This window comes from Lissotriton helveticus, chromosome 12 (genome assembly GCF_964261635.1).
Source record: "Lissotriton helveticus chromosome 12, aLisHel1.1, whole genome shotgun sequence".
Classification (NCBI taxonomy): domain Eukaryota; kingdom Metazoa; phylum Chordata; class Amphibia; order Caudata; family Salamandridae; genus Lissotriton; species Lissotriton helveticus.
In genome coordinates, this window is record NC_136073.1 from 865,074,137 (window position 1) to 865,091,088 (window position 16,952).

Here is a 16,952-nt window from a genome sequence, read left to right on the forward strand (position 1 = left end):
AAAATGCTCTGCTCTCTCCAATCCTAACAAAGTCATCAAATATCCTAATATGGGATAGCCTCCACGGTAACCCTCTGCCCCTGAGATCACTCCTTTAGACTTCTTGAACACATTCACATCGATCAGGGGGTACAGAGACTCAAAGCCAGTTAACATCAGTCACTTACAGGAATTCTTTCTAAGTTTTAATCATGGCTGCGAGTGAGTACAGAGAACCAAGGTAAGTTATCCTCAGAAAGTCACCCCCTCAGACTTTATGAACACATCCACATATATGAGTGAGTCCGGAGTAGGGAAGTCCATTAACATCAGTCGCTTAGAATCCGTCCTTCAGACTTCCAGAAGATATTCTTTCATGCGAGTGAGTATGAAAATGAAACCCAAAGTAATTTAACATTGGTTTTTAATAGTCACTCACTCCTTCAAACCTCAGGAACTCATTTAACTCTACTTCGGCGTAGAGAGACCTAGCATGATATCGGACACTCATTCACACTTCCAGAACTCATTCCTATCTTTCAGTGACTATGGAGAACCTTGCTCACTTTGCCACTGGATTGAAGCAAGCCGGGCTGAAGAAGGCTGTAATGCCAGAAACCGGTCCTCTGAGGCTTGTTTCCGGTCCAGGGAAGGCATGGCTTGGCAGTTCAGGCTGGACTGTTCCCATGAGGCACAGGGTCGGACTGATTTGCATATAGCCATGTCTGAACTGGTGTGGCAGAGTGGGCTAAAGAACGGTGATGGATTAAACCCAGATCTTTTGACTGGGTGTGAGTGTTTGATTGGTTCAGATGCTCCGTCCATCACCACCCCCTTTTGTACCGCTTTGGCCGCCATAAGTGTGGCAGGGTATGCTCAGACGTGAGTCCCTTGCTCACTTTGCCACTGGATTCAAGCAAGCCGTGCTGAAGACGGCTGTAATGCCAGAAACCGGTCCTCGGAGGCTTGTTTCCGGTCCAGGGAAGGCATGGCTTGGCAGTTCGGGCTGGACTGTTCCCAAGAGGCACAGGGTCAGACTGATTTGCATATAGCCATGTCTGAACTGGGGTGGCAGAGTGGGCTAAAGAACGGTGATGGATTAAACCCAGATCTTTTGACTGGGTGTGAGTGTTTTTTTGGTTCAGATGCTCCGTCCATCAGCACCCCCTTTTGTACCGCTTTGGCCGCCATAAGTGTGGCAGGGTATGCTCAGACGTGAGTCCCTTGCTCCCTTTGCCACTGGATTCAAGCAAGCCGGGCTGAAGAAGGCTGTAATGCCAGAAACCGGTCCTCGGAGGCTTGTTTCTGGTCCAGGGAAGGCATGGCTTGGCAGTTCGGGCTGGACTGTTCCCATGAGGCACAGGGTCGGACTGATTTGCATATAGCCATGTCTGAACTGGGGTGGCGGAGTGGGCTAAAGAACGGTGATGGATTAAACCCAGATCTTTTGACTGGGTGTGAGTGTTTGATTGGTTCAGATGCTCCGTCCATCACCACCCCGTTTTGTACCGCTATGGAGAACCTTAGTCAAAAGATTGACAAAGTTTTGAGTTGCTTGACTTTCCAACTTCGCTTTCACCACCTTCAAAATACCCATTTTGTGGGAAAATCCTTATACAATAAGTTTTTTCCATGTTTTATTTTGAAAATCAGTTTTTAAAAAAAACACGTTTTGAAGGATGTTTTACTTTTCTGAAAAACAAGTCTGAAGAATGGTAATTTTCTTATGAAGTCCATTTTTGGTTGGTATTTTCTCATGCCTTTAAAAAAAATCGATCTCGACTTTGGAAAGCATTCAGAAGCAATATCCGGAAAATTTACAGGCCCTCACCTCGCATCGAATGTAATGTGACGCAGACTCCCCTTAGATATGAGCGCTCCTGAGCTATGAAAGGTGGGTTCATCACATGATCTTGCATCCTACTGGAGGGCTGTTCCCTTTTGTTTTGAATAATGTTATTGACTTTGGGCATTTAATGATTCTAAAACTAGCAACCAGAACAGCTTTTTAAAAAAAGATCAGTCGTGCGATTGGTCTATTTCAATGTACCATGCATTTTTTATTTATTTTATTTATTTCAATTCGTCTTTATTCGATCATAATCAATCATTAATTAATGCTGCAATTTAACAGATGGAGAAAAATAAAGCTATTGCTTCTTGGGTATAACAATCACAAAAGCAATGCCGGACATGTAACTGGGACGTAACCTATGTTTGTAATGGTAAAGAAACAAATCCGAGAGGTGGGAGCCTGGGATAAAACAAAAACCAACAAAAAAAATACTAATGTAAAGAGACTAGATTTCAGAGTCAGTGGCAGTAAGCATTGGCAAAGCTACGGGTCAGGGCTCTATGCTGCTAACACATACCATAGTTGTGTGAGTGAGGCCCATGGAAGGCAGGAGACTGCACATAGTTTGAGAGATGACCGCTCTGGTGGGCAGAGCCAAGATGAGACTGGCATGGTCTAAAGCCAAGGACTGTAAGAGGTTTGGTGATGAAACCTGGTGGCTGAAAGCGACGGTCATAAGTCGACTCTATGAATTTTGATAGTACTGGGTCTGTATGAGAACCGCGCTGTCAAGCAGAGCTAACAGTTAAAGGCCTCGAATGAGGTCTGACTTTGTTTTTATTGCTAGCAATTTGAAGGAGGTCTTCTTTCACCAGGCAAAGTAAGAAGGAATCTCACCAGACTGCTTCTAAGGAAAGGTTTGACCTTTGAAAATGTGTTTGCCATTCTATGCTGTGCTCTATTGACAGCGGACATTGATGGGGATAGGGGCTTCAGAAATGCACTTATGCAGCCGAACTGGCAGAACTTGTTTTGCTGTCACTCCCAGTAGCAGGAAATAGCCAAGTTACAGATTACATCAGTAAAGCCAATCCCCCGCTGCTCTAAAAAACATATGCCCAGACCAAGGCTTATTCAACTAGTATGTATGTGTTCTTGAAAGAAATCTTTTAGTTCCCTTCAGATTCACTTTGATATCAGAAATGCTCACTTTCCTTAAGAGGGGGCCTTATGTATTAAGGGATTTAACATGACAAACTCTGAATTACAGGGTTTACGACCTGCAAATCAGTTTCTCTGATGTACTAATCGCTTTTTGCAATTTGGAAAACGTTTTCCCAATCAGAAAATGAATTTATGTTATATGTTATATGTTGTTTGAAGTAAAACCAATAAAAATATTTAAAAAGAAAAAAAAGAAACCCATACTGAATCGTAATTGAGAATGGACACGCTAAGAGTATTTCTTCCAAATCGCCTGTTGTTTCAATGGTTTGCGATAATAATTCAGGTCACAAACCATTGATATGTTAGTGACTCCCAAGTTGGGATGGTAACTGATGATTCCCCTTTAGGGATCAGTGTTTGAGCCTCATGGGAAGTAGGCAGTTATCCATAAACGTTTTTTTCTTTCTAAAGCCATCCGAGTTACTTTAAGGATCTTGGGGTACTTAAAAAAAGTTTTACATTTTGGAAGGCAATCATAGGCTTGCTGCAAGAGACAGCAGACCAGCACCCTTGTGACTGGAGCCAATTACCGGGGGTCAATAATTCATACCTGATATTCACAAAACCAGATTGCCTTTACAAAGAGTTGATTCGCAATTTGCAGCCACCTTTTGTGAATGCAATCTTCGTACATCGGGCCCTCAGTGTCTCCTGGATGTTGTATGCCTTTTTCCTATTCTGTAAGTTTCGCGAGGTTCCGAGTTTGGAAATATTTAAGGCCAGTTCCGATTCCTTTGTGGCCTCGTACGTGCAGTTTATTGGTGTCAATTGTTTTGCCTGAATGGTTTATCATTAAGTAAATGTCTTGGTGTGTCTGTTGCAGTGACAAACACCTTAGGGAGTAATGTATTTGCTTCTGCGGCAAATGCTCCCGTATCTACTTAACAGATGACCTACTTAAGTTTTAACGGTCATGATGCTGTTGTAGCGGATTGTACATTTTTATAATTTGTTTATTTTTATTTGTAAAACTGACGCTTCCAATCAATAGTTGTTCGTGCTGAGATTGTACTGTTATGACCCTTTGATGTAAATACGCTATTTTCACTGGCTAGGAAAGTATATATTTCCAGGGATACACAGTGGGTGGAAGTGCTTTTCAAGAGAGAGTCAGTAGTTTCCTGGAGAGGTTGGTGAAAAAGTCAGTGGAACTAGTGGTTAATTTGTAAAAAAATAAAAAATACGTGCTGGGGCTTTCATCGGGAGGCAGCGTGCAACAGTCCATTTCTCTTGTTAGCGCCGCCTAAAACAGAACCAACTACTAAGCAATGAAAGTTGAGAGAGGTTGCGGCCTAATGGCCAGAGCTGCCAACTTTGGAGCTGGGAAACCAGGTTCAAGCCTTGGCGTCTGCTCAACATACTGTGATTCTGGGCAAAACACTTAATCTCCCCCTGTCTACCATAAAGGGCATGTGTCCTTAACTGGTGCTCATGAAAAGCTCCCTATAGATGAATGTGTCCTTAACTGGTGCTCATGAAAAGCTCCCCGTAGATGAATGTGTCCTTAACTGGTGCTCATGTAAAGCTCCCCGTAGATTAATGTGTCCTTAACTGGTGCTCATGAAAAGGTCCCTGCAGATGAATGTGTCCTTAACTGGTGGTCATGAAAAGCTTTCCGCAGATGAATGGGTCCTTAACTGGTGCTCATGAAAAGCTCCCCGTAGATGAATGTGTCCTTAACTGGTTCTCATGAAAAGCTCCCAATAGATGAATGTGTCCTTAACTGGTGCTCATGAAAAGCTCCCCGTAGATGAATGTGTCCTTAACGGGTGCTCATGAAAAGCACCCAATAGATGAATGTGTGCTTAACTGGTGGTCATGAAAAGCTCCCCGTAGATGAATGTGTCCTTAACTGGTGCTGATGAAAAACTAACAATAGATGAATGTGTCCTTAACTGGTGCTCATGTAAAGCTCCCTGTAGATTAATGTGTCCTTAACTAGTGCTCATGAAAAGCTCCCCGCAGATGAATGTGTCCTTAACTGGTGGTCATGAAAAGCTCCCCGCAGATGAATGTGTCCTTAACTGGTGCTCATAAAAAGCTCCCAATAGATGAATGTGCCCTTAACTGGTGCTCATGAAAAGTTCCCAATAGATGAATGTGCCCTTAACTGGTGCTCAGGTAAACCTCCCCGCAGATGCATGTGTCCTTAACTGGTGCTCATGAAAAGCTCCCAATAGATGAATGTGTCCTTAACTGGTGCTCATGAAAAGCTCCCAATAGATGAATGTGTCCTTAACTGGTGCTCATGTAAAGCTCCCCGTAGATGAATGTGTCCTTAACTGGTGCTCATGAAAAGCTCCCCGCAGATGAATGTGTCCTTAACTGGTGCTCATTTAAAGCTCCCCGCAGATGCATGCGTCCTTAACTGGTGCTCATGTAAAGCTCCCAAAAGATGAATGTGTCCTTAACTGGTGCTCATGAAAAGCTCCTAATAGATGAATGTGTCCTTAACTGGTGCTCATGAAAAGCATCCAAAAGATGAATGAGCCCTTAACTGGTGCTCATGAAAAGCTCCCAATAGATGAATGTGTCCTTAACTGGTGCTCATGAAAAGCTCCTAATAGATGAATATGTCCTTAACTGGTGCTCATGTAAAGCTCCCAGCAGATGCATGTGTCCTTAACTGGTGCTCATGAAAGGCTCCCCGTAGATGAATGTGTCCTTAACTGGTGCTCATGAAAAGCTCCCAATAGATGAATGTGTCCTTAACTGGTGCTCATGAAAAGCTCCCAATAGATAAATGTGTCCTTAACTGGTGCTCATGAAAAGCTCCCAATAGATGAATGTGCCCTTAACTGGTGCTCATGAAAAGCTCCCCGCAGATGAATGTGTCCTTAACTGGTGCTCATGTAAAGCTCCCCGCAGATGAATGTGTCCTTAACTGGTGCTCAAGTAAAGCTCCCCGCAGATGCATGTGTCCTTAACTGGTGCTCATGAAAAAGCTCAGAATATATGAATGTGTCCCTAACTGGTGCTCATGAAAAGCTCCCAATAGATGAATGTGTCCTTAATTGGTGCTCATGAAAAACTCCCAATAGATGAATGTGTCCTTAACTGGTGCTCATGAAAATCTCCCATTAGATGAATGTGTCCTTAACTGGTGCTCTTGAAAAGCTCCCAATAGATGAATATGTCCTTATCTGGTGCTCATGTAAAGCTCCCCGCAGATGAATGTGTCCTTAACTGGTGCTCATGTAAAGCTCCCCGCAGATGAATATGTCCTTAACTGGTGCTCATTTAAAGCTCCCCGCAGACGAATGTGTCCTTAACTGGTGCTCATGTCAAGCTCCCAATAGATGAATGTGTCCTTAACTGGTGCTCATGAAAAGCTCCCATTAGATGAATGTGTCCTTAACTGGTGCTCATGAAAAGCTCCCCGCAGATGAATGTGTCCTTAACTGATGCTCAAGTAAAGCTCCCCGCAGATGCATGTGTCCTTAACTGATGCTCAAGTAAAGCTCCCCGCAGATGAATGTGTCCTTAACTGGTGCTCATGAAAAGCTCCCAATAGATGAATGTGTCCTTAACTGGTGCTCATGAAAAGCTCCCCGCAGATGAATGTGTCCTTAACTGGTGCTCATTTAAAGCTTCCCGCAGATGCATGTGTCCTTAACTGGTGCTCATGAAAAGCTCCCAATAGATGAATGTGTCCTTAACGGGTGCTGATGAAAAGCATCCAAAAGATGAATGCGCCCTTAACTGGTGCTCATGAAAAGCTCCCAATAGATGAATGTGTCCTTAACTGGTGCTCATGAAAAGCTCCTAATAGATGAATGTGTCCTTAACTGGTGCTCATTTAAAGCTCTCAGCAGATGCATGTGTCCTTAACTGGTGCTCATGAAAGGCTCCCCGTAGATGAATGTGTCCTTAACTGGTGCTCATGAAAAGCTCCCAATAGATGAATGTGTCCTTAACTGGTGCTCATGAAAAGCTCCCAATAGATAAATGTGTCCTTAACTGGTGCTCATGAAAAGCACCCAATAGATGAATGTGCCCCTAACTGGTGCTCATGAAAAGCTCCCCGCAGATGAATGTGTCCTTATCTAGTGCTCATGTAAAGCTTCCCTCAGATGCATGTGTCCTTAACTGGTGCTCATGAAAATCTCCCAATAGATGAATGTGTCCTTAACTGGTGCTCATGAAAAGCTCCCAATAGATGAATGTGCCCTTAACTGGTGCTCATGTAAAGCTCCCCGTAGATGAATGTGTCCTTAACTGGTGCTCATGTAAAGCTCCCAATAGATGAATGTGCCCTTAACTGGTGCTCATGAAAAGCTCCCCGCAGATGAATGTGTCCTTAATTGGTGCTCATTTAAAGCTCCCCGCAGATGCATGTGTCCTTAACTGGTGCTCATGTAAAGCTCCCAATAGATGAATGTGTCCTTAACTGGTGCTCATGAAAAGCTCCCAATAGATGAATGTGTCCTTAACGGGTGCTCATGAAAAGCATCCAAAAGATCAATGCGCCCTTAACTGGTGCTCATGAAAAGCTCCCAATAGATGAATGTGTCCATTAACTGGTGCTCATGAAAAGCTCCTAATAGGTGAATGTGTCCTTAACTGGTGCTCATGTAAAACTCCCAGCAGATGCATGTGTCCTTAACTGGTGCTCATGAAAGGCTCCCCGTAGATGAATGTGTCCTTAACTGGTGCTCATGAAAAGCTCCCAATAGATGAATATGTCCTTAACTGGTGCTCATGAAAAGCTCCCAATAGATAAATGTGTCCTTAACTGGTGCTCATGAAAAGCTCCCAATAGATGAATGTGCCCTTAACTAGTGCTCATGAAAAGCTCCCCGCAGATGAATGTGTCCTTAACTGGTGCTCATGTAAAGCTCCCTGCAGATGAATGTGTCCTTAACTGGTGCTCAAGTAAAGCTCCCCGCAGATGCATGTGTCCTTAACTGGTGCTCATGAAAAGCTCCGAATATATGAATTTGTCCCTAACTGGTGCTCATGAAAAGCTCCCAATAGATGAATGTGTCCTTAACTGGTGCTCATGAAAAACTCCCAATAGATGAATGTGTCCTTAACTGGTGCTCATGAAAATCTCCCATTAGATGAATGTGTCCTTAACTGGTGCTCATGAAAAGCTCCCAATAGATGAATATGTCCTTATCTGGTGCTCATGTAAAGCTCCCCGCAGATGAATGTGTCCTTAACTGGTGCTCATGTAAAGCTCCCCGCAGATGAATGTGTCCTTAACTGGTGCTCATGTAAAGCTCCCCGCAGATGAATGTCTCCTTAACTGGTGCTCATGAAAAGCTCCCAATAGATGAATATGTCCTTATCTGGTGCTCATGTAAAGCTCCCCGCAGATGAATGTGTCCTTAACTGGTGCTCATGTAAAGCTCCCATTAGATGAATGTGTCCTTAACTGGTGCTCATGTAAAGCTCCACGCAGATGAATGTGTCCTTAACTGGTGCTCATGTAAAGCTCCCAATAGACGAATGTGTCCTTAACTGGTGCTCATGAAAAGCTCCCAATAGATGAATGTGTCCTTAACTGGTGCTCATGTAAAGCTCCAAATAGATGAATGTGCCCCTAACTGGTGCTCATTAAAAGCTCCCAATAGATAAATGTGTCCTTAACTGGTGCTCATGAAAAGAACCAGTGTGATGATTAAGTGCTGGTGCTGAGCACCGGAAACCACCAGCTCAAATTAAGCACTGCCTAGAACTGCTAGACCTCTTCAACAACTCTCGAGCAAATTCAGAGTTGTTGGGAAGTGTTGTGAAAGTGTGATGCTCCTACAACAGGAGGGAATTAGTCGTTGTCTTTACACCAATATTATAAGGTAGCATGCCTGATGTTTTCAGCCAGTAAGGCTGTAACGACACAAAGACCATTGCTTTCTCCCACACAATTCTATTTCCTTAAGTTACCACTACATGTTCATCTGCTTCTGGTGTTTGCCCCCCATGCTGCCCCCATAGTCCTTGCTCTGGTTGTGATGTCCTCTTCTCACTCCCTGTTCATCTTTACAGCAGAATGTGGAGTGAGGGCTGTGAGAGGGGGAGGACTCTGCACTTTAGGGCCCTAGGGTCTATTGCATTGTAATAGCACTTATATAGCGCTACTACTCCAAACTAGGGGGCCTATTATGATTGCGGTTTTTCCGCATCCTCCGGGCCGGCGGAAGCCACCGCCGGCCCGGAGGATGCGGAAAAACCGCAGCGGACCCACCAAAGACCCACCGCCACATTAGAATGGCTGGTGGGTCCTGGTTTCCGTCCGCAGCTTGTCCGCCGCGGTTGGCTTACAACCGCGGCGGAAAAGCTCTAATATGGTGGCGGTGTCTCTCAGACACCGCCAGCCATATTAGGATGGGTTTAAAAAAATGCTTTTCCGCGGCGGGTTTTCTGCCGTGGAAAAGCATGTGGAACTTCACTGCGGGGGCCCGTTGCGGGCCCCCTTGGTGAAGGGGGGTGGGGGGTGCACATGGGGGGTACCTATGGTACCCCCCTGCATTTGTATGCAGAAATCGGCAGGCACCGCACGGTGCCTGTCGCTTTCTGCATACAAATGCAATGTATGCATTTTTACCATTGCGGCGGGTGCAGCTTGAAGCCGCACCCGCCGCAATGGTAAAAATAGAGGATGTGACCGCCAGGGTGGCGGTCACATCCTAATTGGACAGGAGGGAACTCCGCAGGCCATGCGGAGGTTCCCTCCTCCTCTATGGTCGCGACGGACTCAAGTCCGTCCTCGATCATAATGGGCCCCTAGGTGTCGAAGCGCTCTTTCGGCGAGTATCACGTTACTCCGGAACCCAAAAAGTATTATTGGTGAATTAGTATAGGGAGATGATAAATACCACAATAACAACACATGCACAACATCTCCGATCGCTTGAGGGAAACCCTTTGTCCTACAACTAAAGTGTGGTTGTGTTTGATCGTACAGACATTGAGATCTTGTGAGTCTGTCTGGGACAGAGAGGGGTGAGCCTGTATATACATTTAGAATGGCCTCCAGAGAGTTTTGGACAAGGGTCTGCAGTTCTTCTATTCTTACTTGAGTCTCCAAATGCCGATTTTCCCCTTAGGCACCTGCAGCGTCTAGCAGAGAACACCTTACCACTTACTATTTTGATCTGTTGTTCATTTCTTTGTTTTTTATTAAAAAAAAATTAATTATGAACTCCATAACACAGATGCCAACCACACGCAGTTCAGTCTTAGCCGTGCCAATAGTGCCATGTCCACCCTCACTGACATCTCTGTAGGAGAGTGGGGTCTGCAATCCCATGGCCACCCCAGATTTTTGCTTTTTGCTTCACTGATTTACGACTTTCCCTGGCTGTGGGCCTGCTAATCAGACCCACAGCCTAGCTGTTCTCTCTCTAAATTACAACCATGTACCTTGGGTGCATTTTACCAATTGGTACTGGACCACCTTATCAGTCCCTGTACAGCATACCTTAGGTATCCAGGGCATAGGTGTACCCAGGGCCTACCAGGGGCTGAAGCATGTATTATGCCACCCCTGGCTGGCCACCCAAACAGACACAACTGGCTGCACGACAGCTGGGGCAAGGTGATGTAAACACCCTTTGCTTTAGATATAGTATTCCTATATCTAACCCTAAAATGGACACATATATTCCTATCAGTCACTCCTATGGCAGGCCTTATCAATCCTGAAGGCAGAGTGCTTGGAATTATGTGAGATGGTGCTCTGGCATGAGCTGAGCCCGTTTGCAGCTTGCGGAACCAAGTCCAAATAGCTGTTCCATGATAACGCTATACCATATACTCTTAAGTGCATTATAATCCTCGCGGTTAAATGCTAACTTTGGTATAGCTTTATCAAAACATGTCGAGTAAGGTGTCATACGAATTGGAATACTAACCCCTCACCAATTCTGGCGACGGGGTTAGCATTCCACCCTTCTAGAGGGACACGACATGTATGTAACTGTGAACCCCGGTTAAAGTCAGACATAGCCCCAGCTCCACAAAATGGATGCTGCCACCGAGACACAAGTCTGCCCTCCTGCTGCTGGGAGTCCTTCCAGCAACGGAGGCCTGGACAAAGGGTTTCCTGTCAGGGGCGGTGCTAGCACCATCCCAGACAGGATTTTGTGTATCCCAGGTAGGCAGGGCTGAAAGGAAGGTGACTGCAAGTGGCACCCCGGTGCTCACTGTGCATAAGCCGGCTCAAACCAGTTCCTGGGGCACACCAGCCCCTGAGCTGGGGAGAGACCGGACAAAGGAGAGGGGTGTAACCACCCCCCTTCTAGTCCCACCCATAGGGCAGGACTTAGTCGCGTGCCAGCCCCTTTTCTTAGTATAAAGGTAGGAGCAGGCCCCCTTCCCAAATTAGATAATCTTGAATCTTGAAACTACTTTCCACGAAAGGAATTCTTGACTCTTCTGAAGACTCTCCCTTGTGGCTAAGGAGTAGCCACCCTGCACCAGCAGGCACCATCGAAGTTCTTGCGGTTTGCTGTAAGTCCATCCTCCGGCTTAAGACTGCCCAGCTCGACGAGACCCGGATTCCCTGCCATCTCTGACCTCTACCTACATCATCCAGCCCAGCTGAGATTCGTGGGTGCGACGAGACCCGTGGGACCGGCCATCTTCAAGACCTGCACGACGCTTCTCCAGCACGACCCCCGAGAGACCCTCGAGTAAGTGCACTGGGGTTTGAGAAGCCCTAACCCTAAGCAGCTCCAGCACCGAAGTCCAGCCTCCCAGCATCCACGAGATCTGTGTGGGGCCCTTCTGCTTCTTTGCTGCTTGCCACGTTGTCCGGTCACTTGCCCGTTGGCTAGTGACCCCCTTGACGACGTACCACGACGATTTCACCGCTGGTCTGGTTGCTCCAGACTGGCCCTTGCTCCCTTCCAAGAGAGGAGTACCCTGGACCCTCCTGGTCCACTCCAGGCGCCATCTTGACTCCACCGCGTGGGCTTGCCTTTGCCAAGGTTTGTTGCTCAAATCCTGAGTCCAGCATCGCCGACAGCCGACAGCCTCGTGGGACAGCTCGCACCTCCAGCCTGGACCCCGACAACGCCTCCTAGCCCGTGTGACTGCAGAGTCCAGCGTCGCCCACTCACCTGGTCGAGGTGACTTCATCCGGTGCCATCCTGGTGCCCACATAATCACTGGCTAGTGATTAAGAACTGAGTCCCCTGTGCTTTCAGGTCGTCTCCTTCACTGATCCAGCCTTGGATCACACTGAACATCTTCACTGGTCGCCTGCCAGCAACTTCTTCTTTCAGGCTCCATAGACTTCAACGAGGATTCCCGACGTCTTTTGAACCCTATGCAGCCGCGGCCCCTGGGCTAGGTAACTTGAGTATTTCGGTACTCCAGCACAGGTTCACTATCCAGGTGTCCAGATCCTTTGTCGTTTTCAGTCTATCTAGTCGGATTCGTCCGGAAACAGTAACTTTAGAAGCGCTAGAATCCATAGACTTCTTCCCGCATCCCGCGTGAGAGTGCACACTCTGCACACGATCTCCCTAGGCCTCCTGCTCCTAACCTTAGGGTTCAGTAGTGTAGTCCTAGCGATCCTGAAGCCTCTGGATCTTGTTACTTACCTGTTAGCATTTCGCATTCCACTTTTTGTGTATATGGTTTTTCGTGCCCCTCGGGCACTTGTGTAAATTGTGCAACTTAAAGTATTTTCTTAAGAGTTTTGTATTGTGCTTAGCTCCCTGACTCATAAAGAGTTCAGGGTAGACTTGTTATAAATAAATATCCTTTATTTTCATAACAACTTGTGTGGTGTCCTTTCACTTGGTGTTCAAGGGGTATATGTGATGGTAAACCAGCTGGCTTAACACGCCCTCTAGAGTTTAGCCTGAAGACTGCTCGTGTCCATGCTACTAGGATAGCTGGTCTGAAAGGTTGACTTACAACCAATCATCAATAAGGGTTGTTTGGTATGATACAAAGTGATCACTAGAATAGTGAACACTATATATCAGGCCAACTTCTCACATTGGTGTGCAGCGGTTGGGATTTGAGCTTGCTGTTGTTTTACCACACACGTATCCTAAGAATATCAATTGAAAGATCACATAAGTACCCAGGTACATATAACTTAACTTAGAATACTCTGAGTTCTACTGAACCAGCTGTTGTAGTGCAACAGGGCTTAGCACACCCTGACTACAACTCTTAGCAAGGGATCAGTAGGTAAACCCATAGTGTAGGTGGGTGCATCACTTACACCACACTAGAAGCATGTCTACCCATGGAGAGTCTTCAGAGACTCCCCTTGTGGCTGTTGACCCTCCACAGGTCACTTCAAGATATGCAGGCCTTAGCTTCCAGGAGATGAGACAACTGTGTACCTCCAGGAAACTAAAACAGGGTTCTAACCCTACCACTCCTTTTCTGTTAGGTCTCTTAGAGACTTATGATGCTAGAAAAGCTACTCATACAGATGGGAGCATGCCCCCCTTAGAAGGTACCCCTGGAGATCCTGACCTCACTGAAACTGAGGAAGTGGAGGGGGAGGAGGATGAAGAGGTTATTTCTGGGGATGAGGCAGACAATGGTCCTGAGCTAGTCAGGCTTACTAGGGCCAACTTAGACCTACATAGGGAAGGATCTGGGGGACCCCCAGTACTGACCCTAAGCAGGCCTAACTTTGGAGTTAGAAGAGATAGGTCTCATTCTAGGGACTCCAATAGATCTGTGCACTCTCATGCCTCTGCTCAGAGGAGAATGATCTCTCCCCAGAGGAGACTGACTTCCCCTCAGAGAAGAGAACATGAAGCAAGGATGAAACAGGCTAATCTGAGGATTCAGAGGGAAGAACTTGCCCTTGCCAAGGAGAAGCTTGCCTTTGCTAGAGAGCAACAGTTAAGTGGGGTAGTCCCCACTGGTGGCAGCAATATCCCTAAGGATAAGGACAGGAGTTTTGATACTAGACACCTGAGTAAAATAGTGCCCCCCCTTTAAACAAGGGGATGACATCCACAAATGGATGACTGCTTTGGAGAGGGCCTGCACTGTCCAGTGCATCCCCCAGAGTCAGTGGGCAGCTATTCTGTGGCTCTCCTTTGAAGGTAAAGGTAGAGATAAGCTCCTCACTACTAGAGCTGAGGATGCTAACAATTACCAAGTCTTGAAAAATACACTGATTGATGGGTTTGGCTTAACCACTGAACAGTACAGGTTGCTGTTCAGAGACACCCAGAAAATTCATTCTCAAGATTGGGCTGACTTTGTAGATTGTGCCACTAAGGCTTTTGAAGGCTGGTTACTGGGAAGTAAAGTTACTGATTACACAGGATTGTATAATCTAATTATGAGAGAACAAATCTTAAGTAATTGTCAGAATCAGTTGTTGCATCAGCACCTTATTGACTCAGATCTGACCTCTCCCCAAGAATTGGGAAAGAAGGCAGACAGATGGGTCAGGACAAGGGTCAAGCAGCAGAACCAGAACCAGGGTGGTGGCCAGAAGAAAGCAGATCCCAAGGGTAATGAGAACAAGCAAAATGACCAGAAGTCTTCAACAGGGCCCCAACAATCTAAAGAGGGTGGGTCCCAGAATTCCCAAAAGAAGAAGAATGGTCAGAAGAAACCATGGTGCCAATACTGCAAAAGTAATACTCACTGGTTTAGTGAGTGCACCAAGAAAGGCCCAACTCCTACCACTACTGCCCCTAAGGCACCTGCACCCCCTAGTACAGTTAGTAGTGGTAGTAATCCTCCTAAGGCTATAGTGGGGTTAACCCTGGGAACTGAGGCGGGCTCTGACTTAGTCAGAACACCTACTCAGGCTGTTCTTGTTTGTACTGGGGAAATGGATATGACCCCTACAATAAGTCCCAGTACTCTGGGCAAGTACAGGCAGACGCCTTTGATTAATGGAAAAATGGCTCAGGCCTACAGGGACACTTGTGCCAGTGTCACCATGGTGACACCTAACTTTGTGGACCCTGACCAGGTAATACTGGGAGCAGACTACCTAGTGACCAATGCTAGCAATGCCACTACCTCCCATAGTATGGCACTTGTTAACTTCTCCTGGGGAGGGGTAAATGGCCTCAAAAGGGTTGTTGTTAGTTCAGACCTCCCTGTGGACTGTCTTTTGGGCAATGATTTGGAATCCTCCTTATGGTGTGGAGTATAGGACGCATGTGGAAATGTTAGGTTTGTCAGCACATGTCCTTGCTGTGACTAGGTCACAGGCCAAGAAATGCCCAGCTGAACTAGTGCTGGATCCTGGAACAATGGACCAGACACTAACCAAGAGAAAGAGCAGTAGGGGTAAGGTTGACCCTTCCCCCCTGCCTCAGGAACAGGATCAGCTCTCTCAGGAGACTGACCCCAAGACCCCAGAAGGAACTGTCCTAGAAGAGCTTGAGCCTGAACAGGTTGAGTTTCTTGGGACAGGGGGGCCTTCCAGGGCAGACTTGAGGCAGGCACAGTTAGACTGTTCCTCTCTTCAACCCCTCAGACAGCAGACTGCTGCTGAGGCTGCAGGGAATGCCACAGATGCCCATAAAGTGTACTGGGACGATGGACTCTTTTACTCTGAGGCAAGAGACCCCAAGCCTGGTGCTACCAGGAGGCTGGTCATCCCCTTGTCTCTGAGAGGTTTCCTTCTCACCTTGGCCCATGAAATTCCCCTTGCAGGTCACTTAGGCCAGAATAAGACTTGGGACAGGCTTGCCCCACACTTTCACTGGCCCCATATGTCTGAGGACACTAAGAACTTTTGTCGTTCATGTGTCACCTGCCAAGCCAGTGGCAAATCAGGTGGCACAACAAAGGCCCCCCTTATACCACTACCTGTGGTGGGGGTTCCCTTTGAAAGAGTGGGGATTGACATTGTTGGACCAATGGACCCCCCAACAGCATCTGGGCACAGATTTATACTGGTGGTAGTGGATCATGCCACCAGGTATCCAGAAGCTATTCCCCTTAGAACCACTACAGCTCCTGTTGTGGCAAGGGCCCTGGTTGGAGTTTTCGCCAGAGTGGGGTTCCCTAAGGAGGTGATCTCTGACAGAGGTGCAAACTTTATGTCAGGATACTTGACTGCTATGTGGAAGGAATGTGGTGTCAATTACAAATTCACCACACCCTATCACCCACAATGCAATGGGCGTGTTGAAAGATTCAATAAGACCCTCAAAGGGATGATAAAAGGGTTACCAGAAAAGCTTAGGCGAAGATGGGACATCCTTTTACCCTGCCTTCTGTTTGCTTACAGAGAGGTCCCACAGAAGGGGGTTGGTTACAGCCCTTTTGAGCTTTTGTTTGGACATCCTGTAAGAGGACCCCTATGTCTTGTGAAGGAAGGATGGGAGTTACCTCTCAAAAAGCCTAAACTTGACATAGTGGACTATGTACTTAGTCTCCGCTCCAGGATGGCAGAGTACATGGAGAAGGCATCTAAAAACCTTGAGGCCAGCCAGGAACTTCAAAAAGCTTTGCATGACCAAAAGGCTGTCCTAACTGTTTACCATGCAGGACAGAAGGTGTGGGTGTTGGAGCCAGTGGCCCCAGCAGCTCTCCAAGACAAATGGTCTGGACCCCACATCATCATTGAACAAAAGGGAGAAGTCACCTACTTGGTTGACATGGGAACTCCCAGGAGCCCTCACAGAGTACTTCATGTGAATAGGCTCAAAGCATTTGTTGACAGGGAGGACATGGGCTTGCTCATGGCCACAGATGAGGGACAGGAGGAAGAGAGTGACCCTCTCCCAGACCTGCTCACGCAGAACCCTGATGATGGGTCAGTAGATGGTGTAGTCTTTTCTGACAGCCTCTCTGAGCATCAGCAACAGGATTGTAGGCAAGTCCTTCAATCCTACAGACAAATGTTTTCTCTGACCCCCAGTCAGACAAACTGGTGCACACATGAGGTGGACACTGGAGACAGTCTGCCTATAAAGAGTAAAATCTACAGGCAACCTGACCACGTCAGGGACTGCATAAAAACTGAAGTACAAAAGATGTTGGAATT